A 6,634-nucleotide genomic window follows, 5' to 3' on the forward strand; every position below is an offset into this window, starting at 1 on the left:
GGTGATAACCATGAACTCGAGTCCGACAGTGCGTTGGAGCTTTCCATCGGCTTACGACGAGAGGAATTGGGTCCCTATAATGGGGGCACCTTGGGGGCCTCAGACCGGTGAGAACAGTTAGATCCACCTTGAATATGCACTTTTCTGCAGGATACCCCTACCTCGTGATTCGCTCGTGACTGTTCGTGGATGAGTGAATTGTTTGTGCATTGATTATGTGAAATTGTTTGAGCATACATTGCACCTTTTAAACATACAACATTCCTTTTTAAAATAAGAATAAATAGGAATAAGAATCTTCCATTGCATGGTGTTAACATCTACCTTCATCACATTCATATAGGTAGTTTCCCTTTTCACCCAAAAAATAAAAATAAAAAAAATAATAAAAAAAAAAATACAAAAAACAAAATACCCAAAAAAGGAAAAAAGGGTTATTTATCCAAACCAAGCAATATCATGCATCATCTTAAGGACATCCTAAAAACATGATAATGCTTAGTTGAATAAACACAATGCATTGTCGCCACCGGCCCGAAACGGGGCTTTCGGCATTCGCGAAGGATGGTTGGACTCTTTTATTTGTTTAAAAAATATGGTTTGCTAGAATGACTTATTCTCAAACTGAGACCTCGTCAAACGAGCAATTTTATTAAAATGATTCACCAATCCATATTAATCCCAAGCGGGACCCTCCATGGATTAGTGGTTTTCGCAAAAGGAGGGGTTCATGGAGTCGCCACCAATGTTTTACTCAAAACATTGGAAAAAGGGATAAGGCAATTGATTTTATAAATCAACTTCGGCCATTACAACCAGAGTTGGGTAAGGGAGTCGGTTACGCGTGGGGAAGGTGTTACCACCCCACAGCGCCCCCTTTCGGGTTCCTTATGACAGATTATTTCTAAAATAATAGCGCAAAAATTACTAAATTACCCCTATTTATTATAAGCAATTATAAATTAACTATCTACATGATGACAGTTAAATATGCACACAGAAAGCAGTAAAAGAAGGGATTTTTAGAAAAGAAACCTCTTGAAGCGTGCTTTTTATATATCAAGTAAAACTGGGAAGCTTTTTGGCGTTCCCTCGCTCTACAAGCCCGCTCACTCCTTCCTAAAAATAATTTTTGACTTGGAAATCCGGAGGATTTCCCTTCGACTAAGTTCGAATCTCCAAGCTAAATGCTCAGAATTCCAGAACTTTGTCGGATCGACTCCCAGAGAGATTTCTAGGGCAGAACACTGCTCAAAAACCCCAGAATACTCAAGGAGGGAGTCAAAACTGTGTTCAAAAGTGTCAAATGACGTCCAATTGACGTCATATTTATAGGGAACAGGCCCAATACGGGCTACAGAATCAATACGGCCGTATTGAAATTTTTGAACTTCAATACGGCCGTATTGAGTTCAATACGGCCGTATTGAAGCTCAGAAATTTCAATATGGCCGTATTGAGTTCACTGCGGCTGTATTGAAGCTTCAATACGGCCGTATTGATTTCAGTACGGCCGTATTGAAGTTTCAGAAACTTCAATACGCCGTATTGAGTTCACTGCGGCCATATTGAAGCTTCAATACGGCCGTATTAAGTTTAGTACGGCCGTATTGGGCTTCATTCCCTCCACTTCCTTATTTTAAGCTATTCTAAGACCTCTAGACCTACAGAGAACCCTCCTAGGGCCTTCCAGGAGTCCTTCTGGCTGATCTTCCTTCAGTCTTCGAGAGTCTTCAAGCTTTATTTCCGACCCGGACAATTTTAGGGGTCTACAGCTGCCCCCCCTTTACTTAGTCAAACGGTCTTTTGGTGTACCGGCTGACAAGTAAAGGAGTTGACCCAATTGTCCGGGGAATAAGCCATCCTTCCGACTTGTAGTGTCTTCAGGTGGGAAAATTGTTGAGTAGCCTCTCCAGGTTGAGTATTAGTCGTCGCCTCTCCAGGCTCATGCATACCTCGGTGCTCTCGACAACTGGGTAGCTGAGTACTGCCTCTCCAGGCCTGTGCATACCTCGGTGCTCTCGACAACTGGGCAGCTGAGTATTGCCTCTCCAGGCTTGTGCATACCTCGGTGCTCTCGACAACTGGGTAGCTGAGTATTGCCTCTCAGGCTTGTGCATACCTCGGTGCTCTCGACAACTGGGTAGCAGAGTATTGCCTCTCAGGCTTGTGCATACCTCGGTGCTCTCGACAACTGGGTAGCAGAGTATTGCCTCTCAGGCTTGTGTATACCTCGGTGCTCTCGACAACTGGGTATCTGAGTATTGCCTCTCAGGCTTGTGCATACCTCGGTGCTCTCGACAACTGGGTAGCTGGGTATTGCCTCTCAGGCTTGTGCATACCTCGGTGCTCTCGACAACTGGGTAGCTGAGTATTGCCTCTCCAGGCTTGTGCATACCTCGGTGCTCTCGACAACTGGGCAGCTGAGTATTGCCTCTCCAGGCTGGTGCATACCTCGGTGCTCTCGACAACTGGGTAGCTGAGTATTGCCTCTCCAGGCTTGTGCATACCTCGGTGCTCTCGACAACTGGGCAGCTGAGTATTGCCTTTTAGGCTTTGAGATGATTTTGTCTCCACAGTCCACGATGCTGCTTCGACGGTTTTTCTGATTTTGTGCCGCTGAGGGCTGGATAACGCAGGGATCCGTCTAGGGGATGTGCAGTCATTCATAGGTTCCTGTGCCCCAACTTGCATTGCATTGTTGGTACCCATTGAGGAATTTCTGTTTCCTTGGGGTGTAGACACAGATGCTCTTCTTGAATTGAGCGATGCCTTATGTTTGGCTGACGTCCTTTGACGTTGGTGGAGTATCCCGGTTATCTTTATTCGGGTATCTCTTTTGGGTTTTATGATTTTTGTCGCCTCTGTGTAGGCTGTTATCCGCTGGGGATTCTGTCGTTGATTTTGATTAGCCTCTTCTGTTAGGCGTATCAGCTTGACGTTCAATGATTGGCTAAAAAGCCAAATTCCGCTTGGGGAATTGTTATTGATTTTTTCTTTTTTTGGGTTTTCCTTTTTGAAGGAGTGCCTCTTGTGTAGGCGACTGGGGATTTGAAGTTCAGTGTTCGGCTGAGTGCCAGATTCCGCTTGGGGAATACTTATTGATATTTTTGATTTTTCTCTTTTTGCAGGGATGCCTCTGAGTAGGCGATTGGGGAATGAGGGATCTTATGTATCCCAGAGTATTATTTAGGAAGCCTCTGCAGGCTTAGCCTCACTCAACACTTGAGTTGGAGAGCTATCTTCACTGAGGAAGTTTAAGTCCTTTGACTTGGATATTTTGTTTGGGTGATCGTGCTTCGATTGGGAATGTCGTCGATCTTGCTTTGATAGCTCTCGCTGGGGATTCGTTCCGTGAGCTTGAGTTGAGGTTTCTCTGGGGAGTATTATTTCTGCGAGCCTCTCCAGGCTCAATTATTCTTTGATGTGGAGTATTATTTTGGCGAGCCTCTCCAGGCTCAATTATTCTGAATGAGTATTGTTTCGGCAAGCCTCTCCAGGCTCAGTTATTTTTGAGAGAGTATTATTTCAGTAGGCCTCTCCAGGCTCAGTTATTCTGATGAGAGTATTGTTTCAGCAAGCCTCTCCAGGCTCAATTATTCTATACAGTTGGGGAGTATTATTTCTGCAAGCCTCTCCAGGCTTTAGTTATTCTGAGGAAGTATTATTTCTGCAAGCCTCTCCAGGCTCAATTATTCTGAAAGAGTATTATTTCAGCGAGCCTCTCCAGGCTCAATTATTCTGAGAGTATTATTTCGGCGAGCCTCTCCAGGCTCAGTTATTCTGAAAGATGTGAAATCTTTGTCTTTTTTTGTCGACTTTTGACTTTTTCTGTATGTTTGCCTTTTTTGTCATTTTTTGGCTTTTTCTGTATTTTTGCCTTTTCTGTTGTTTTTCGGCTTTTTCTGTACAGAAATGTCTCAGTTATTCTGAGAGAGTATTATTTCGGCGAGCCTCTCCAGGCTCAGTTATTTTGAGAGTATTATTTCGGCGAGCCTCTCCAGGCTCAGTTATTCTGAGAGTATTCTTTCGGCAAGCCTCTCCAGGCTCAGTTATTCTGAGAGTATTCTTTCGGCAAGCCTCTCCAGGCTTAGTTATTCTGAGAGTATTCTTTCGGCAAGCCTCTCCAGGCTCAGTTATTCTGAGAGTATTCTTTCGGCAAGCCTCTCCAGGCTCAGTTATTCTGAGAGTATTCTTTCGGCAAGCCTCTCCAGGCTCAGTTATTCTGTATGACGCTGTTGATTTTCTGAATCTTTGCATTTTGTTTGCTGCTGTCATACACAAGCAATTTTTTCTATTTTTTCTATTTTATGCAATTTCCTCATGACGAGGTCTTTGAAAATTTCTTTATGGCCAATACGGCCGCATCCATTTCAGTACGCCCATGTTGAGTTGAAATTTTGTTCATAACCCTGATTTTAGTACGGGTGTACTGAACATGGTACGGGCGCATTGTTTTTTCTGAAATTTATATTTTTTATTATTTTTTTGTTTTTTCAATAAACAGAGAATAAGTGATCTTCCAGTACACCTATCATCTGTATGCATGTATGCAGTATGATGCACCTAATTCTATTTGATTCTTTTTTCAAAAGAATTAACCGATGCGTTTTTGTGTTTAGATTTTGCCATTCCTCCAGACGGACTGTGCTCTGCCGATTTCTGTTACCGAAGAATGATGCATATTTGATTTTGGTGTCATCAACCAAATGATTCTTCCCTTTCTTTAGAAGATGTGTCAACCCTCCTATTGACCACTATATCTCCATGTTTCCACAAGATTATTCAAAAATCGTTTGGGACAAGAGAGAAAAGAAGGAAAGGATATATTTTCAAAGGTTTGTGTTTTAGAGGGGATTATTTTATTTTTGAAAAATGGTTCTTGTAAGAATGGCTGGCCATGGTAGGCTTATGTGTTTAGGCTTGTTCGATTAAACACTTATGAGGTTAAGCACATCTTTGTTATTAATGATTGTGTTTTGACAACTTGGATAGCTTTTCTTGAGCCCCTTGTTGAATTCAATTGATGGTACCATCATGGATTTATTTTGTTTTTCTTTTTTTGACGGCCCTAACTTTTGCCTAAAACACCCATTTGTGATGTCTTAGCGGGCTTTTGTTTTTGTTCATTATTTTGTAACCCTAATTTTTGCCTAGGTCACCCTTTTGTGGGATTCCTAGCGGGTCTTTTGCTCTTATTTTTGTGCAGCCCCCTTTTTGGGTTTCCTGCCGAGCTTTTTGTTTTTTAGGATTTTTGTCCTGAATGGATTTCTTTTATCCATGACGGCACTTATTGAGGCCAAGAAAAGGTGCTCCAAGTCGTTATGCACATTTCCACATAAAAATGATGCGGGTTTATTATTATCAAGATGATTTTAACCTCATTCATGTTTATTCAAACAGGGTTAAATAACGTGGTTTAGATTTTTATTGCGAGCAAGAAAAGAAGCAATAAAGAAATAATGAAGAATGATTTTATTATAATCATAATGGAAACATGTGCCCTATCGAGGCTCGGGGGTCGGGCTGTCCCCGAGGAGTGATCTCTAATAGTCACTGAGTCTATACATCCCTATCGGAAGGAGAAAAACATTTTGACGACGACGACCGGCCTTGACGCTTGTGAACCGGCCTTCCTAAAGATCTGGCTTAAAGAACGTCGAGAAGGATCTTGATTCCTCTTCGTTCTTTGATCTTTAACAGGGTTGTATCCTAACCCTTGTTTTCCCGGATTGTCCTTGATAATGGGTAGCTCCGGGATTCCTTGGGAGTCCTTGCCTAATCCTTGTCCTGGCAAGTATCCGTTCTTTGTGAGCATATGAGCTACCTTCTTCATTTCTCGGGGAAACGTTTCAACATTGGCAATTTCCAATGCTTGGAAGGCGGTTTCCAAAGCTTCCTCTGCTGCATCCACATAAGGTATGGTGGATGGCTTGCTGATGAGTATGTCATCTTCAGCTTGCATGGTCACCAGCTTGTCACCCATTATGAACTTGACTTTCTGGTGGAGCGTAGAAGGAACAGCTTTCGCATCATGAATCCAAGGTCGGCCGAGGAGACAGCTGTATGCGGGAGTAATGTCCATCACTTGGAATTCGACATTAAAGATAGTGGGTCCAATTTGGATTGGAAGATTGATCTCTCCCACCACTTCTCTTTTAGAACCATCGAAGGCTCGAACGATCATGTTGCTCGGGCGCATTTGGACTCCCTTGATTGCCAATTGCTTGAGCGTTCTTTTTGGCATCACATTCAAGGAAGATCCATTATCTACCAAGACTTTAGCGATGTGATACTCCTTGCACTTTATAGAGATGTGCAAGGGCTTGTTGTGGTTTGATCCCTCGGCGGGGATTTCTTCATCGATGAAGGTGAGGTGATCATTAGCCTTGATGTGACTAACAATCCCCTCAAAATCGTCTTGGGAGATAGTGTGCGACACATATGCCTCGTTCAAGACTTTCAACAGAGCTTGTCGATGCGGTTCGGAGCATAGGATCAACGACAACAGCGTAATCTTTGCTGGCGTCCTATGAAGTTGATCCACGATGGAGTACTCGCTCTGTCGGATATATTTTAACAGCTCGTCTGTCTCCTCCTCGGATTCTTTTTCCTCGGTTTTCTTTTTTTTTTT

This window comes from Cajanus cajan, chromosome 2 (genome assembly GCF_000230855.2).
Source record: "Cajanus cajan strain Asha chromosome 2, NIPB_CcT2T_4, whole genome shotgun sequence".
Taxonomy (NCBI): Eukaryota; Viridiplantae; Streptophyta; class Magnoliopsida; order Fabales; family Fabaceae; genus Cajanus; species Cajanus cajan.